The 19860-nt window shown below is 40.3% G+C and overlaps 1 protein-coding gene across 1 annotated transcript in view; it reads right to left on the bottom strand.

Annotated features, from left to right (window-relative positions):
• rtn4r (reticulon 4 receptor) overlaps positions 1 to 19860 on the bottom strand; it is a 69166-nt gene that overhangs the window by 24695 nt on the left and 24611 nt on the right. The gene's annotated exons all lie outside the window — the stretch shown is intronic.

Genomic DNA, 19860 nt, shown 5'->3' with positions numbered 1-19860 from the left:
ACTGATACCTCACAATGTAACTGTTTTATGGAACCTGGTCTCACAGGAATCCGTGAAATAGCCACGGATTTGCTTAACTCAAAATCCGTGGAATAGCAATTGAATCACTCAAATTTCCGTGAAACTGACACGGATTTCGCTACAATGCAAGTTAATGGATATTTTTTCCTATTGGTTTGTTCCAAGTCACGTGACTTTCAAGGTCCCGGCGGTCAGAACAAAAAACATGGCGGACAGTTCTCTCATTTTTAGTGAAAAAAATCAATATTTTGACTTAGTTTCTGCATAAAAATGGATTTTGATCACATTTCTAGTGAGAAATATATGTTTTATTTTCTAAATATTCACTCAGTAAATGTACATAATCACTTTGTATGTTGGAATAGCCACGGGATATGACTGTCATTAACTTGCATTGTAGTGAAATCTGTGTCAGTTTTATGGACATTTGAGTGATTCTGTTGCTATTCCACGGATTTTAAGTTAAGCAAATCCGTGGCTATTTCACGGATTCCTGTGAGACCATGTTGGTTTTATGATGCAGCTGCTTTAGGTTGGGCCATTTTACTTATTGGTTGGAAGATCAATCTCTAACAACTTAACATTAACATCATCATTCAAAGTTGATTATGTTTTGTCCATGAAATCTTGACCTGAGCTGTCAGATAATTGTTGCAGAATCAGAAGTTTGATTTCAACAAACTGTCTTTATCCAAAAAATGGCAGGATGGTGGTGGATGGGTAAAAGAAGAAAAGGGGAACTGTCCCATTTGAGAAATTCCATGTTGAATTATTTGATTATTTGATTACTCAACGTTAAGTTACGTGATGTCTCGCAATGTATCATTAGCCGTGTTTCCATTAAAGTCAAACATAATTTTGAAGCAAAATTCTGAAATGTTAAGTTAAAAAAAATTAGAGACGTTTCCATCAACTGGTTTAGAGTGAATCAACAAAGCTGCAGTAATGTGCTTTGGTCAGAAGATGGCAGTGTGATGTATTACTGTTGGCTAATCTGTCAGTAAACAGTATAAGAAGTAGAGATTGAGCAAGACTAGAAAATCCAACAAAAAAGAGCTTGCTAATCGGACAACTTTGGCCATCCAAGAGAGAAAATGGAGAGAAGTCTTCAAGAGTTGGATTCAGGGAGACAGGAGGAGAGCTGGTGACGTGTGAGCGCCAGTTTCCCCAACACCTCACGGGCATCAGATAAAACCAGAGTAAAGATCCAACAGTGGCAAGTCATCACGGTGGCGTGACAGTATCTGAGCGATGGGTTGGTCAGGCTATCTCCCAACACCCCTCACTCCTGAACAAGTGAGCCACCAGATGAGAAGAAGGGATAAAAACGTCAGCATACTGCAACCACCTGAGACTTTATCTCCCACAGAATCTCCTGCATCTCTTCCCCGGCCTCCAACCCAGGTGTTTGTGTGTTTATGTGTGCATCGGTGTGGTTGTCACAGTCCCAAAACGACTGTAGCACTGGAAGTGATGCGCTGGCGCAATTTGCGCGTCACTGTTCTGTGGGACGACCCAACTGACAAGACTCCCTGCTTTGCTGCCTGGGTAATGAGTCATTCCAGCCCTGGAGAAAAACAATCTGGTATTTTTAAACTGCATCCTTCAGCTGTTCCTTTCTCCCTGGAGCTCCAGCTTGTAAGCTCTTGGTGGCTTGTAAAACGAATGCCGTTTCTAGTGCTTGTGCTAATGGGCCCGATATGTCTGAATAATACAAATGCATTACAGTGCTTTTAATGGTACTTTTGGTCCGTCCATGCCCTACTGATTAAGACTTAATGCCCTGCACAATGCAACAAAATACCATATGCATGTGAGTTCAAAACCTACCCAGTAGATTAGTGCATGGTCAGGACAAAGTGTTTTTGAATGCTGGAAAAGAGGGGGACTCTATAAGTACACCTAAAGCGTGAGATTTCCCCATCAACTCGAGTGTCTCAATTTCAGGAGTGAAGCAGCACAGAACAAGCTTGTGAGTATTGATTCACTGAACGAATGTGGGCCAAAAAAAGAGTTAAAGTTAAAGATAAAGAGAATCTGTTCCCAAAATTACACAGCACATCAAGAATTAATGAAGTGAATTCTACACTTACAAGATTATAACAAACCCTAGCCCCAGCTGATATCAGGAATTGAGAATAATCATGGCCCAATTTTATTAATTCAAACCTTTGTTCAATGGTAGTGTTCCGATTTGTAATACTTTGCTTTTTGTGAATAGGAAAAAATTATCTGCTAATATAACTGCCACTCTGATAAAGTGTTCAAAGAGCTTTTGTGTATAAATGTGCACCTGCCAGAATATGAGTCAATGCCATCACCCTCATTTATAATCAGCAAAATTACTGGATATGAATTTGTAATAACTATGGGAGTGTTTTAATTGATCCCTCACATTGTAGGTGGCTGTTTTATGATGCAGCTGCTTTAGGTTGGGCCATTTTAATATTGGTTGGAAGATTCATCTCTAAGAACTAAACATTAACATCATCATTCAAAGTTGATTATGTTTTGTCCATAAAATCTTGACCTGAGCTGTCAGATAATTGTTGCAGAATCAGAAGTTTGATTTAAACAAACCGTCTTTATCCAAAAAATGGCAGGAGGATGGTGGATGGGTAAAAGAAGAAAATGGGAATTGTCCCATTTGAGAAATTCAATGATTCAATTGAATTATTTGATTACTCAACGTTAAGTTACGTGATGTCTAAAATAATTTTGAAGCAAAATTCTGAAATGTTGAATTAAAGAAAATTAAAGAAGTTTTCATCAACTGGTTTAGAGTGAATAAACAAAGCTGCAGTAACGTGCTTTGGTCAGAAGATGGCAGTGTAATGTGTTGCTGTAGGCTAATCTGTCAGTTAACAGTATAAGAAGTAGAGATTGAGCAAGACTAGAAAATCCAACAAAAAAGACATTGCTAATCGGACAACTTTGGCCATCCAAGAGAAAAAATGTAGAGAAGTCTTCAAGAATTGGATTCAGTTGGAGAACTTATAATTGTTCTTTCATGTCAGAGTGGAAACAGCTGATCCGTCATGGGAGTTAAATGTTCACTACATCAGAAGTTATTCAGAAGAAGCGTTTCCATCCATCTCCCATTTAGCACATTAAATATTTTTTCAAAAAAGACAAAAAACACCTCAAGTGGGCATAAAAACTTTTATGCAGATTTGCAAATTTTCTCCGTCAAGCTTTTCTCATGCGAATCTTCAAAATTTGTTGAGAAATTTGTTGATGGAAACTAATGTCACAATGTTTTTTCCGAAACCTGACCAGGAAGTTTTTTGTTGCTCCTAAATACCCCAGTACCTCTATTGCAAAATTCTCACATGATTTTGGCCGCTAAATGATTAAAACTGGGACTGCACCTTAAATAATTTTAAAAAATACCTATTTTGTTGTTAAAATGCAAGATTGTTTTGAATTGCAAATGGTACAGGTACAGTACTTGAGAAAGTTACTTTTTTTCATTGCTACAATGAATTTTGATCTTTAAATGAATGAAAAATTTGGTTTATGCTAATTCCTTGAACATATTGTTCACTGGCAGTGAAAAGCCATCAAGTCTTTCAAGTTAGTCCATTTTTCTGCTTAACATCCTTTGACTGATTGCTTGTGTTCTCTTATATGGCAGGACGTGTACTCTTCTGTCTACAGTGTGAAGCATTTGTTGTAGCGGGTGGTTTGTACATGTGCCTCTCCAAATTATTGTTTGTTTGCTGGTTGCATGTGACACACAGCCATGGCAAGAAAGAAGAAGACAGCACGGGACGAAATCCCTCCTGATCCCCCTCTCATATGAAAACCCTCTAAAGTCTTCTCTCCCTGTCTGGATTCTGCTTCGAGAGCGTTTGCATCACCTGAGCAGCCATCACCTGACAGCAGGGATTTCAATCATTCTGCTGAGCTCGTAACCACGTCTCCACCACTGCCACCGCTGCCACCGCCTCTCTTTTGCTCCCAATGTAGCCACCCGCCGCTGTCAAGCTAATTTACTAGCCTACGATGATGTGAGCACTCACGTTTTTAGAGCTTTCTCATAGACCCCATCATGGGCTGGCAATTAAAGTTATGCATGCTTTCAAACGGAAGCACAAACAGTGATCATTTTGCTCTCTCCTGGGGAAAATCTGCACAATCAAAGGTCAACAGTACATGGTTATACACACATCTTTCCCAAAGAGGAAAATAGCTTCCAGGCAGAGAGCAGTGAGAGTTAGCTACAGCACAGGTAGCTTCACACGTAGACCAGTGCATTTCTACAGGGCATCTAGAAATAGCTGTGGAGCAACTGAAGTGGTTAACAATACATTATGTTTGCTCTTCCACTTTACTTGGCTATATCTATGGTAAACTGCCTCCAGTAAAGTAGGGTAAACAAGAAAATAGAAGCTCTGTGTCTGCTCGGAGCAACAAATCATGCTCCCACAGATTATCATTAGTCTCACCAGCCAGCAGAAAGCAAGACAAGAGGTTTGTGCAGCAATGAATCGGACACAAATTCAGTCATAAAGAAGAGCAACAAATCACAGCGTGTTTGTACGAGTTAACCAACAGAACAGACTGATAGATTAATCTCTTCGAAACATCCACCAGGCTCTGCACGGGCTTCTGAAAACAAAACACTCTTGAAAGCACTTTTCAGGAGCTTATAGAGCTTGCACACTTTTTCCCGAACATGACATGCCATTTATGATTAATGGCATTACCGCCTGGGCCAAGATAAGAGCTCAATTAGCTGTGTGGGCAAGGACCTTGACTCTATCTCCAATGACTAATCCCATGGCTTTTGTTATGATTAGCAAGAGCAGAGTTTTAATCTTGGCTTCTCAGTGCCTGGCATCGGTCCGAACACAACTGATTCATTAGCAGTTAAAAATGCACTCCTTGCCGTGAGTGGCACGAGTCAGCGCCGCATGATGGCCGCCGCATGGACGTTCACTTCACCCGATCCACCGATCTCTGCCATTTATGAGCTTTTGGCGAGTATCACTGGCAGGAAATTGAATTCAGCCTTTTAAGTGGAATTAATTCAACCACCTTGTTAATATTTTAGCAGGAGGGGTCTCTAGAGAGTTATCATCTGCACTAACCCGCTCCCTCTCCTGGGGGGGTGTCCCGCCTACATGCTTGAACCGATGCTAGCTTCTTACAAACATATTTCTATCTGCAGCAGCATTGCCCAGGGAGTTCTGATGAAGCCCATAATCTCTACAGAACTGGGGAACTGTCAAACGACTGTGGATCTACTGTCAAACGACTGTGGATCTACCAGAACACAAAGAGATCCCCCACGAAGCGCTTAATAATTTACCGGTTTTCCGTTGAAAACAGTCAAGGACAATCCTTTTAAAGTTGCAGCTTTAAATTTGGTGTGAAAAATTTAAAACAGACATCAGGAGACGTCTTTTTAAGAGCAAGAGAGAATGCTACAGTATTCAGGGAGGTATAGAGATGAGATGGGTAGTGTGCATTCTGTCAGTGCAGATAAACACCACTATATCATGTCCTATGCACTAAGTATGAGAGATCTACTGTGGTAGCCGTGTCTGCAGTAAAAACCCATCTTGCATGATGCTGCACTTTGTAGCACTCTCACTCTGCAGGGGGAAACGTAGCGCACCATCTGTTCTCCGATCCCCAGCAACAAACAACAGACAGACCAACGCAGCAGACAGACCAGCAGACACAGGCGGGCACCACTCCCGCACCAGCAAAGAATTGTGGGAAACAGAGAGAGACAGATACACGGATGCAAAGCGGCTAAATGTGGGATGAAAGCAGTCATCAGCTGCTCGCATTTGATCAGGAGGCCCGAGCTGACACCGCACACCGAGGAATGATGCAAATTGAGGCAGACACTGCAAAGGAGCCGGCGTGCAATGAGAGAGAGTCTCGATAGCGGGAGGAAAGGAGACGATGGGTTGGGGCAAGAGAGGAGGAAGAGAGAGAGAGAGAGGGAGATAGAAAACGAGCGTATCCGCCGTACAATAAGAGAGACTCAACATGGAGTATAAAAGCTTGAGAGAATAGAGAAAGGCTAGTGTATCTTAAGAGACAGCCTGCAACAACAGACTTTGACAGCGGGTGTTGGGGGGTTGCAGGAAGAGAGAGAAAAGGGAAGAAAGAGAAGAAAGATTTGGGAATGCAATCCATTTTTAATCCCAGATGCCAGAAGTCCACAAGACTTGCCTCAATCAGAATGGTAAATATCCCAATGAATGTTATTTTTGGATTTAGATTAATGCGGGTGGCTCGCCACACATGCAAGCCCACACCCAAACAAATACTTCACAGTCTGTCACATAGCACCGTGAAGCACAATCTAAAGTGGTAAAGGATAGGAGAGGAGAGGAGAGAGGAGATATAATTGCCTAAATATGCTCTGGACATGTGAAAAGGCTTAAGCTTGCCACCTAGTGTTCACTCCGCTCCCTGTTGGCAGCAGAGCAGCACAGTGCAAAGCAATCTCCATCTAAACAAGGTATTATGTCTGTTATTACATCCCGAAAGAACGAGCACTGAAAAGTCTGCCAATAAGGTGGTTTTAGTGTTTGACCTGCTTTCAGCACGTGCTGTTTTTTTGATTTTTTCTTTAATCACGTGTCATTTCTTTCTAATTAAAGTGAAGCTATTTGCATTTTTCCAGGCTGGTTTTGAAGATAGTGATGCCCATTTCAATACATTTTCTTAAACGAGGACATCTGGCCTCATTGGGGTTTATGTTTGTGTTGGCTCGCTGTGAAGGGTCTTTTTTAAAACCATCTGTATTGATGTTTTCATAGAATCATGTGCACATTCAGCAGCATTTGTCCTATTTTAATAAGTACCCTATTTGGCACGAGAATGCATTATGCAGTATCCTCAAAAATAGCAGCCTGGCAGACGTTTGACCACTTTCCCCACCTTTTAAGACAGCTACCGTAGAAAGATGGATTGAGAGAGATAGAGAGGGAGAAAGATGTTCTAAATGGGAATCTAGCATATGAATATTTTTCTGTTACTGGGTTTACAAGTATGTTGATGAATAATAAAGCGGTCTGGCATCAAAGACAATGAAAAAAAGTGTGTCCTACGGTGCAAAAAAATACAAAACACAGTGAGAAGTAGACAGCTTCATAACTAATGGTGTATAAGCCTGTGAATTGACATCAAAGTCAGCACTACATTAATAGAAAGATTCATTATTTGAGAGATAAAAAAGAATGTGATCCATTAACTAGACCTTCTTCCGCTCAGCTCTGGAAATTCTCCATTTTGTATTGCCAGCAGCAGATTTGATTTAATAATGTGAAATGATTCAACAGTGAAATGCCAGCACCACGCAAGCCAAACGAAGAAACACAAGACTATTTACATTCAACATGCTTACACTAAGGAAATGACATGTTAATCTTACAGTGTATCATTTTCATTAAATATCATAAGAAGGTTAAGGCGTCTAATTGAATAAAAACTAGTCATATGTAATACCTCAGCTGAAACTATGATCATCTCCAGTGTAACAACACGCCTGCAGTGCTCTTCTTCTTCTCGCATGCAGTTCATTTACATTCTTGTTAACCTTTTCCACATGCCCAGACGACATCTGTCCGTGCATGTGAAAAAGGCATATTCATGAGACATGCTGCCCCCGTGTCCATGTCGTACACCAGAGAGATGTTATGAAATGTTTTTGTCTCTCACATCTCTTTTGTTTTGAGCCCAGCTTTGCCGTTTGACAGCTCAAATCCCAGTAGCCAGAGGTATAAAAGGCAAATCACAGCAAAGTGACTGTAGCAGCTTAGCTGTCATCAGCCCAACGTGGTTATCAATGAGGGTTTTAAAAATATCAGTGCACAGTGTCCATAGCACTCATCAAGGTAAATTCCTGTAATCAGCACCTTGTCAAGGAAGGATTTATCCTCCGGTTAGGTGATTATATTAGCAGACAAGAGGACAAAACACACATCAATAATCAATTTCTAAACAAAACAGTCGTTGGTAATGGTAAGCCGAGCAATGAGGTGTTATGGATGCCCCACGGAAATACTGTATTTAATATTATAGTTCAGTCAGTGCAACAATAAATGCAAAAGAATAATATATTAACTACTACATAATAAATATAGCTATAGTGTATTAAACTATGCAGGAAATATATCTTTAAGCAATGCATATTAAACATAATGTAGAAGAAATTCTAAAATAGAACGTAGAATATATAAAAGATCCTGATTTTGAAGCTTTGCTATCTTTTATATTCTTGGGTTTATTTATTTATTTATTGTTTATTTTCTCTATTCCCATTGTTAACTCTTTAAGTTTGTTTTAATTTAAGTTGTATGTACTGTATATTATATGTCGGACCCCAGGAAGAATAGCTGCAGTTGTGCTGCAGCTAATGGGGATCCAAATAAAAACAATAAACAATAAACAAGCCACGTTTATAGTGTTGAAAGGCTCATTGATCATTAAAACACCTGAGCATTATGTTAGCACAGCTGAAAACTGTTTTGTGCTGATTTGAGAAGCAATAATGATCCTTCCTCAGGCTGGTTGAGTATCTAGAGGTAAAGTTGGAGATTTGTACAGGTTAAAATGATTATTTCTACCCTTGTCAATGTCTTGACTATATTGTTGATTCATTTTCTAACTCATTCCATGAATAAAACAATTTGTTTTCATGGAAAACAACAGACATTTTTGGGTAAACCCAACACGGTGGAGGGATTATATCTCTCTCCTGGCCTGGGAACGCCTCGGGGTCCCCCAGGAGGAGCTGCACGTTGTGGCTGGGGAGAGGGACGCCTAGAATGCCCTGCTTAGCCTGCTGCCCCCGCAACCCGGCCCCAGATAAGCGGAGGATAATGGATGGATGGATGGATGTTTAGGTTAAAACCCAGGTCCAATTTATCCTGATTTTCATGTCAAAAGTAGCTTAAGCTGGCAGCTAAATGTAGTGGAGTAAAAAGTAAAATATTCACCTTAAAATGTAGTGGAGTAGAAGCATAAAGTTACATAAAATGGAAATACTCAAGTAAAGTACAATCCATCCATCCATCCATCCATTTTCCTCCCCTTATCCACAATTATTAAAGTACAAGTAAAAAAAATGGTTGTATTTGTATACAGCACTTTTGCCTCACACTCACACACTGATATCAGCCTGCTACCATGCAGCAGTGTAGACGTGGCCATCAGGAGCAATTAGTCCACATGTCTAAGTGTCCTTGGGCCAAATGCTGAATCACAGACATAGCTGGGGATCGAACTGCCGACCCTGTGATTAGTGGGCGACCCGCTCCTCAGCCAAAGGCGAACCAATCCTCACATTTGAGTCGGCGGCGGTTTGCATCTCTGCTCGCTTAATGACTCAAGCGATTCATTTTCTGTCGATAAACGAATCAATTACTCGACTAATTGTTTCGGCGCTAGCCCGTTGCACGCCACAGGAGTCATCTGTTCATTCAGAACTTCATTTCTCAATCATGCAACGCTCGGTATTAACACGTAGCGGTGTTATTGCTGTGTTACTCTGTGGTGTTTATACTCCCAGGCTCTGCAGTCTGGGAATCCTAACACTGGAAACCCTGAGTGTCTACGATGCTGGCTCCCAGTCAAAACTCTTGCTTGTTGAGGGCCAACTCTTGGTTGGGGCAGGAAACGCCTACATGCAACAACAGTCTGTGTTAAAACAAGCTGCTTATTTTGCTTGAACAGTGGAATTTTTTAATTCTGAAATAAAACAAAGTCATCTCGGGCTGAATACCAGAATTAAAGGCATTTGTTAACAAGTCTAGTGGAGAATCAGAGGCATAAAGACATGAAGGAATGTGAGACATGGCTATGATAGCAACTTTTGATTAGGGTTTACTAAGTCATGGTCATCCATCACATTATGCTGTTTTATGCTGCTAACTGATTTCTACCTCTCTCTTTTAACTTTTAGTCTCTCGTCTTTTCTTCTCATTATGATTTAACAGGGCATAGAAAAACAATGCTGACAACCCCCTGATACTTAGACCTATTATCTAAGCATTTCTGCTTCCCTTAGTGGAACAAATTGGTTGTCTTAACCACGACTCCCTTACACAGTGCAAGATACAAAAGGGGAAAGGGGCACGGGGAGAAAAAAAAGCATGTTTCCCACCAAAGAATGCATCTCATTCAGAGGATTTTTCAACATTTTCTTGTTTTTTTTTCCGACTTGAGAGCTTGTACTCCTGCTAGACACGCTCGGTCGACACAGAACTGAACACGGAGGTTATGAACCGATGTCTCCAAACCAGATCAGTCCGACCAAAGGATCCTATATAGACAAGATAAGCACATGCCCTTTATAACTGGAGTAGCTTATTACACGGGGGTTGTGCAATCTCCTCTGTGAAGGCTGCCCTCTGATACAGCCAGCAGAGCTTAGCGGGGAAAATGCAAAGCCATCACCTTATTGCAAGAAAAGAGAGACTTTGCGAATTACAGTTTTTTAATATATTTTTTCCCCCCCTAAACTGAATATCACAGCACAAAGCAGGGATAAGCAAACAACAGCAGGAAATCCGCTTGTACTTTTAAATGTACTATCGGGTCTGTTTGAAACACTTTCTTGTTTGGCATTTCCACATGTGTGCAAAGGGTTTCATCTCTCTGCAGGGCTCGCAGGATTGATGTTCACTGTAAGCTTGACCGGTTAGACATCATTGGCAGCAGAATGGAGCCAATAGTCTGGGTGAAAAAAGACTCCAGATCAAATATCAATGGAGTGTTGTCACCTTCGTTAAATGCCGTTATTCAAACTCCACTATTTCCTGTTCTGTCAATAGGATCTGGCACCAACAGTCCGCTCCCATCTCAAGACTGATATCCTACGAGGAGAACTTATCTGATGGGACCTCACACTTAAATCGACATTTTGAAGATCAGGGCTGAGGTCACTATTTGGAGTGTATTCCTTAAAAGAGCTTATACTTCCTTGTGAGTGGCGAGACTAGACACACTCCCCAAAACGGAGTCGATAAAGTATCTGCTCATCGGGAGAGCGTGACAGCCTGAGAGATGAGACCACATCAATCATGTGGACTCCAATAGCCGCTTCGTGGCTCTGATAAAGTAGGGAGCGCAGACGGGCAGCTCCTTAAATAGGCACCAGAGGAGCCAAGTGGAGACCTTCTCCTTTTCTCTTACTCGGAGGCAGGTCAAGAGGTCATTATACCCTCAAGAACTTTTGGGTCTTTCACCGTCACGTTGATTGAGAAGCAAACACTTTCCGAATCTCAAAAAAAAAACGAGCTCTCCTTCTTTTTCCACTTCATTTCATCGCTTACACTATAAGGTCAGGCTGATTTCTCTGAAGTGATTGCTCAATGTGAGATTTGCTCATACCTTCAGGAAGGAAATCAAATGCCATTGACATCCCGGAATGAAAAGAAAAGATAAGACCAGTGTAGAACCTGATAATGTAATAAATTCCCGATAATGTAATAAAAATCTGCACTTGAGTCCATTGAAAATGTAATAAAACCTGATAATGTAATAATTCCCCAATATTGTAATAATTTAACAGCAGACCACCCATTACTTGGGTTCAAGTGGTGATACTGTGTAGGCAACTCTAGCTCAAGAGCTCTAGCGCCACCAACAGGTCAAAGTTGAATGTTTATTAACTTTTCACCCGTTCATCCGTTTTTCACAAAGGAGGTATCACTGGAACCCTTGGGCCAATCCAAGCTAATTGGGGTTTTTCGACCATATTGGATTTTCTGCCATCTTTGATTTGTTCAAAAACCTTCCATTAATGTTATACTGTATTACATTATTGGTAAAAAGTGTATTACATTATTGGGAAATGCACTTTATTACATTATCGGGAAGTTATAACATTATCAGGTTTTATCACATTTTCAATGGACTCAAGTGCAGGTTCTACAGACCAGCTCTACCTCCTAACTTCTTCTTCTTCCCCTCAGCCATTTCATTGTCACGTCTCATTTCTGCCATAACTAACTTTGCAGAGATGCAAAACGGGGGATGTGCGATGAACCTAAACCAGCTCTGGCATCAGGCTCCCCAGGGCGACGTCAGAGCAGGCGAGTCACAGCAGCAGCAGCTGTTGTGTTCTGGCACCTGTTGACTACGGATGTCACCCGAAATCTGAACACGTGCCTGTGAGCCACTTAGAGGCAAGCTGCCTTTATATATTGCGAGGGAATCCTGTTTGGAGGCGTCTTGTTGGTGGTGTGAACGTATGTAGACAGAGGTCCCAGGCCGACTTCTGACCTACTTTCTCTTTTAAAACTGTATTTTGACATTTTCTGTCTCCCTGCAGTTAGACATTGCCATTTGGTATTTCACACAAGTCAAGTCAAATCTTTTCACAAAGCACATTTACTTTTAAAATACCACCCCACTGTTGTGTGCCCCATTCTGTCCGTCTTTAAAAAAACAAACTCAAAAGGATTTTGAGGTGAACAAAATGTTACTAAATGCAGGGACTCAAATCTGGTGTTTAATCAATGTGACCTCTTCTTGTGAGTCCAGCAGCACCCAGAGCATGTGTCAGGGGAAAGTAGGCCTTAATGCACTAATGTCTTCTGTGGCTCTGAGGGGAGCACTCCTATGTCCAGACTAATATGACCCTAATGATCATATTCAGTGCTGTCAGTCTTACTCAATCACCTCAGACTCAATTTCTTGTCGTATAAAGCTTTAAGGGACAAAATATGAATCGATTAATCCAGAAAATATGAACTGATTATGAAAATAACCACTGGATGCATTCCTTATTTGGTACAAAATTAGTCTCTGGTCTTATTTTTTTTGTTTTAGCTGTAATTTCCATCACTCATAATGATATATTAAATATTAAACAAGTATTCTCAGCTAAACAAATTTAATTCAGACTTAACTGCTGAAAATGACAAAGCTTGACAGGGCAGGAAACTTGAGTGTTGAGCTGATCTGACAGGCTGTAAACAAATCATCTGTTCATTTGGGTGTAAAAAAAAAAATCAAAAGTGTGCACGCCTGAGATGGTTATAATAATGATCCACGGGAAAATATGTTAATGCATACAATAACAGAACAGGAGGTCAAAGTTGAAGCAGGAAGCTGTAATGCCTTAATCTATATCTATATATTAGTACTTTGTTTTGCTTGTTCTTATGCACCAATACACCACCGCTAATTCCTTGTATGTGAAAACCTACTTGGCATTAAAAACCATTCGGATTCTAAACTGAAGGTCCAATCCAGGATTTTTTTAATGAGGTGGTTCAGGGGAGGACGAAGAACCACTCAGGAGGGACCCATGGGGATTAAGAAAAAGTTAGCAGAAATAGATACAGCATTGAGAAATGGCTTAGAAAGCATTGGGCACTGGGTGTCCTGGTGGCTCACAGACCGCTAAGGCCTTGTCTTGGCGGGCCCAGGTTAGGATTCAGCCTGAGGCCCCTTTACCGCACGTCTTCCCCTCTATCTTTCCCTTCCATTCTCTTGGTCACTGTCTAATAAAGCTGAAAAATGTCCAAAAAATAAATAAAGTTGTGATTAAAGTTGTGGAAAAGTTGTGGAAAAAGTCATGTTAAAGTCGTTGTTAAAATCCTTGTTAAAGTTGTGTTAAAGTCGTGTTAAAGTTGTGTAAAATTTGTGGTTGAAGTCATGTTAAAGTCGTTGTTAAAGTCGTGTTAAAGCCGTTGTTAAAGTCATGTTAAAGTCGTTGTTAAAGTCGTTGTTAAAGTCGTGGTTAAAGTTGTGTTAAAGTCGTGGTAAAAGTTGTGGTTAAAGTCGTGTTAAAGTCGTGTTAAAGTCGTGGTTAAAGTCGTGTTAAAGTCGTGGTTAAAGTCGTGTTAAAGTCGTGGTTAAAGTCGTGTTAAAGTCATTGTTAAAGTCGTGTTAAAGTCGTGGTTAAAGTCGTTGTTAAAGTCGTGTTAAAGTCGTTGTTAAAGTTGTGTTAAAGTCGTGGTTAAAGTCGTGTTAAAGTCGTGTTAAAATCGTGGTTAAAGTCGTGTTAAAATCGTCGTTAAAGTCGTGGTTAAAGTCATTGTTAAAGTTGTGGTTAAAGTCGTGTTAAAGTTGCGTTGAAGTCGTGTTACAGTCGCGTTAAAGTCGTGGTTAAAGTCGGGTAAAAGTCATGGGTAAGTTGTGTTAAAGTTGTGTTAAGGTCGTGGTTAAAGTCATGTTAAAGTCGTGGGTAAGTTGTGGTACTAAAACATGACAAGTGGCACTGCACAACACCTAAAATCATCCCTGGAGCTTTCACCTAAAGATGTTGGGTTGGCATCAGGGGGAGGGATTGATGCCCAATCTTCATTTGGGCCTTTGTTGCACTGCCCACACCTCACAGTAGTTGTGTCCTTTGACTTTTTTTTGTTAAATGAGTGAAACGGTTGAGACATTAATGTGTAATATTAAAGTAGATGGCAATTGCATTTGCCAAAAAGCATATCTGTGTAATAGACCTTACGCTACTGAGAAAATCCCAAATAAAATTATCTTGGCACGTTGTGGTCAGATACAATTGTATGTCAGTAAGGATTCAATCAGCCGAGAGCTCTGGGTGAGGACTTCTCACTTGTTTTACATCAGAAGTCATTTAGTGACTTAAGGATGCATTTTTGTAACCCGGGGGGCTGCAATTATATATCAGTAGCAGTGCCACCCCTTCCCCCCTCTAGTCACACTCCTAAACTGACAATTTGTGTAATAATATACACAGTGGCTCATAAAGTTTGGGGTCACTTAGAAATGTCCTTATATTTGAAAGAAAAGCAAAAAATGTAATATTAGAATACCAGACATACAGTCTAGACATTGTTAATGTGGTAAATGACTATTAAAGCTGGAAAAGGCTGATTTTCTTATGAAATATCTATTATATAACCATCACTCCTGTGTTCCAGTGGCACATTGTGTAAATCTACGTTTATATATTTTCGATTCATTTCGTAACTCGTTCCATGAATAAAACAGTTTGTTTTCACGGAAAACAACACAGACATTTTCTAGGTGACCCCAAACTTTTGAGCGCTAGTGTTTATTGTTCCTCTTTCCTCCAAAAAGGTTTTATCTATCTTGCAGGTTTTTTAAAACGTTTGTCTTGCCCATTCTTTTTCCTAGATCTCAGAAAATATTTTTCTAAGCACAATGTGGTTCTTAAAGACAAGATTGATGCTGCAAACTGCATGAAATCAAAACATCCCTGTAGAACCTGATAATGTAATAAATTCCCGATAATGTAATAACCCCGATAATGTAATAAAGTGCATTTCAAAAGTTAATAAACATCCAACTTTGACCTGTTGGTGGCGCTAGAGCTCTTGAGCTAGAGTTGCCTACACAGTATCACCACTTGAACCCAAGTAATGGGTGGTCTGCTGTTAAATTATTACAATATTGGGGAATTATTACATTATCAGGACTTGCGAAATGAAGGCTAACCTGATAATGCAATAACCTCCCATTAATCTTATACTTTATTACATTATTGGTAAAAAAAAAGTGGATTACATTATTGGGAAATGCACTTTATTACATTATCAGGAAGTTATTACATTATCAGGTTTTATTACATTTTCAATGGACTCAAGTGCAGATTTTTATCACATTATCGGGAATTTATTACATTATCAGGTTCTACAATCCCTTTGCATTGTATCCCAACATATGGCCAAGGCCGTGCATGGGCAATATGGCCGTTTGGAAATCACCTCTCATATCTCTTCCTCTGCCGCGCGAACGTCAGCATCAGTCACTTTCATCAGTTTTCATCACCTCTGCTCAGACAGATAACCCATTTGAGCACCTCCTCAGGTCCTCACTGTGGTACAGTATGCAGCTAATGACACAAATATACTACAGACACCCCGTCATTTATCTTCTCACCACCATCATTTCCGAGTCAATTAGCCCAGTCAATATGCTGTGTCAGTTATTACCCTGCAATATACCATAGGTAAATGACTTCTATGCAGTGCAGGCACCTCTATCAGGTCGCCGCCAAGGTAAAGGAAGTCGGAGGAGAATCAGGGTGACAGATTGACGGCGCGGAGTGGAAACAAACCTCAGCTTAGTGATTCATGGAGTTATACGGAGACAGGGAGATTGTGTAGGAGGCATCATTAGATGAAAATAGTGAATTAAGAAAAAGTTGAAGTAGAGACCCCTATGCAAAGTAGTGAAAGAGACAAGAATCCAGAGGGCGGCATTAGTATGCATGCTTCCCCCTCTCCGTCTCTGTCTTCCTCAGCTCCCAGAGTTCTCTACTGCAGTCTGATCTTCTGTGCCATCACCAGCCTTGCTACACCAGCCTCCAAGATCCTTTATTCCCCCGTTTTATCTTAAACATGCTATGTCGGTGACAGTGACGCCGCATGGGGAAAGAGCAGCTGAGATCTTCTTTAGAGAAGCTCGGGAAGCAGTTGTGACACTCGATCTCTAACATTATGCTGCCAGCTGGCTCCGCAGAGGAGGAAGAAGGATGTATGCTCCTGCCGAGGGGACAAGCTTAAAATTTACTACAAGTTTTGAGATACAAACAAGAAACTTTCAAAGAAATGCGAGGCCGATGAAATATATATATATATATGCAGCCGGGGTGACAGAGAGAGAGATGGTTTTGTCTTGCAGTCACACTGCTAGATGTATGTTTTGTTGTGTGGTGGCAGTCGATCCAGGATTTCCATTTCCCCCGCTGATCCGAGCGCCATATAGGAAGCCTCTGCTTACTTATAAGGACTTTATTTAAAACACCTATTTGCTATTCAGGACAAGTTGCACTTGGCTTAACTCTTTTTAATTTCCACACCACATTTGGGAGGCAGCGTTGCCTCATCAGAAGCTCATTTTTTAACAAACCGAGAGGGGAACAGCTGCAAGTCTGGAGATTTTGTTGCATGGAAAACAGTCATTAAAGCAGTTACTTGGAGTGTTTGTGGTTCCCACTTTGCGTACCAATGAAACAGCAGCGTCACCTGGGAATCAGGCGACTTCACAAGGCAGCTCGCCTTGGTAAATATTGAAATTCAGTGTTATTAGAGTGGTATTAGGTTTACTTGCTGGTGCCATTGCCAAACATCCAAATAATAATTTCTCTGAAGAAGTATAAAAATAACAATTCAGCTCCGATTGTGCCATTCAGCATGGCTCAAATGTCTAGCAGATCTAATCTTATTCCATCTGAATGTTAATGAAGCTGACAGTTCTGTGATTGAATGATTTCAGAATATCTTTCAGCCAGGATTTACAAGAGTCCTTTATTTAATGTTTCAATTATTGGAACATCAGCACACATCATTTGGTTTGTTGCAATAAAATGTGGACAGAACCACAAAGGATTAGTCGGAGATGGCTCCGTTAATTAGAGATGTTATTTTTCTCTCAGATCAAATCTTTCCAACCTGTCTTCTTCTTTTTTTAAATTATTATTATTATTATTCCTTCCTTCTCTCCTTCCTTTGTGTGTCTGATATTTTAGGTTCATTTCAGTCGCACTGCATTTTAATTTAGGCTGGCATCCTTGAAATTAAAGGAAGATAAAAGGGAAACTGGCGCTATGTTAATATCTCTTTGAAGATGGAGTCAATCTGGCAACAGAATGCCTAGCCCTTATTTTCCCTTCCCTTTCCCCCCTTCCTGTATTCAGCACAGTGGATAAGAGATAACTGCAGACTCAGCTTAGCAACAGCTTACCTTAGGTGGAGGAACTCTTAAAGCCCTCTGCTTTCATCTTGCTCCTTGTGGCAGAAACCAGGCTTTGTTTTGTCTTTTTAATCTACATCTGGACACTGAATATTTATCTATGTAATTTCTGCTTATTCCTACATCCTTCCCTGCAGAGAGACACAGACGGCATCTGGCTGGCCTGATTTTCCGACGCAAAGACGGTAGAACGGAAGAAATATGCAGATCTTTAGTCAAAGCACAGAGGGATGTGAGGCAATAATGTGCTATTCAACCTGCTTTTTGCCAATGGGTGGGGACAGGCCATGTTCAGGGGGAGATATCAGGTCAACAGCAGATGCCACATAGAAGTGGTGTACATCATCTGAAAGCTGGGAACCTGGAGATTCTTTTCTAATACATTTATTTTTGCAGTAATTTTTGGTTGAATTTTGTGCACAGATATGGTGCAAAATCTTATCATTTTTTTTACCACTTGAGAGATGATAAAAATGTCAAAAATATCACATTAGGTCCCATGACCTTGAGGAACACCATTTTAAAAAGTCATTCTTTGATCTGGTATCAAAGCCTTTTGACATTTTTGGAGATTTCTGCAAGAATTGCTTTTTTTGTTAGGATGAAAAACACTCCTTGCACTCAGAAACCCCTTCATTGTAAAAAAAGGGTTTGTGGTTGTAAATGTTCATGAGGGTGTGAGGTTACTAGAAGTCAGTGCAGACAGTGAAGTTGTACTAAGCTTATTGAATCCACAAGAATCTCAGCTTTCCAGTCATGCCCAATTTATGCAAGTACATCACTGTTAACATCACTATGCAGAAATATCCAAATACACCATCTTAGAATAGGAAGAAAAGAGGTAAACTGCATGGTAAGGGCGTAAAGTGGGCATGTTTGTAAAGGGGAGACTTCTGGGTACTCATAGAACTCAATATCATTCAGATATAGGGTTGCTATAAGTTAGTAAGTTCAAAGTTTTATGGGAATTTATGGGAATAAACTGGGAATTTACATAATTGAAGGTTGGCCATTAACAGGGAACTTAAATATAGTAGGGAAAATATATTTATTGAGCTTAATCTTAACCCGATTTCATGCAAGTACACTTGAATATCTGCTATTCCTCAATCACACGCACACAGCTTACTGCAGGGCTACGGAGGCCACGCCCCCTACTGAGGCCACGCCCCCTAATGAGGCCACGCCCCCTACATGCACTGTGCATTCCTCCATCACATGATCAATTCATTTACATGTTGAATGGGACTTTTTTGGAGGGAAAGGGGCTTGTTTCATTAGTAATATTTAATTCAACTTTCACGTTTTTGTTCTCCAGTGAAAGAACTGTTTTTTTCAATAAAATAATTACAACTTGATAAAGTTCTACTTACAAACACATCTGTTGAAATTAAATGTTTTTTTAATTGTATTATTTTGCATGGATGTCTGCTTATGACAAAACAAAATGTTTATATTTATGTTTGAATATGATACAGTTTGTTTAAATTACCCCCAATTTCAAGTTAATTCCCATGGAAGGTTTCAGATTTTGAATGTTTCTGGAAATTTTCCACCCCTTTGCAACCCTATTCAGATACGTTGAGGTCAGAGGTCAAGGGAACCCTGTAAAAATGGCCATGTCAGTTTTTCCGGAGAGTTATTTCGCCTGCTCCCCAACAAGATATCACCAATGGATTCTGCATTCTACAGGTCTGCTCAATGCATGAAAGCATGAAGCATCATATTTTATAAACTGATCATATAGTTTGTAAGTAATGCATAACTGTATATAAATGTATTTAAAGTAGAAATTTTAAGTGGTACGGAATTAAAATACTTAAAAAAGACCTGAAAATTGGATATAAGTACAGTATTAAGGTAGAATAAAGATAGGTAATGTTACTTTTCACCACTGGGTATAGATCAGCGTCCTTCACTGTTTGTATGATGGGATGTGTACATCACATAGAGGAAGTAAAAGCCTTCCTGCTCACAGGCTGCAGGCTGTTGTCAGCTGCTGTTTCTGGAATAATGGCCGTCTACACAGCAATAACAACTTTGTGTGTGCATTCGTAGCCATTATGCAAGTCCTTCATGCATTTAACCTGCATAATCCTCCATTAGAATTGCAGATAATGAAAATGCTGTAAAGTAGCAACAACTTGGTACATGGCGGTTCAA

The sequence above is a fragment of the Centropristis striata genome, chromosome 7 (assembly GCF_030273125.1).
Source record: "Centropristis striata isolate RG_2023a ecotype Rhode Island chromosome 7, C.striata_1.0, whole genome shotgun sequence".
NCBI lineage: Eukaryota > Metazoa > Chordata > Actinopteri > Perciformes > Serranidae > Centropristis > Centropristis striata.
Note: the sequence above shows the minus strand (reverse complement) of the source record. Positions and strands in the feature narration are given on the sequence as shown.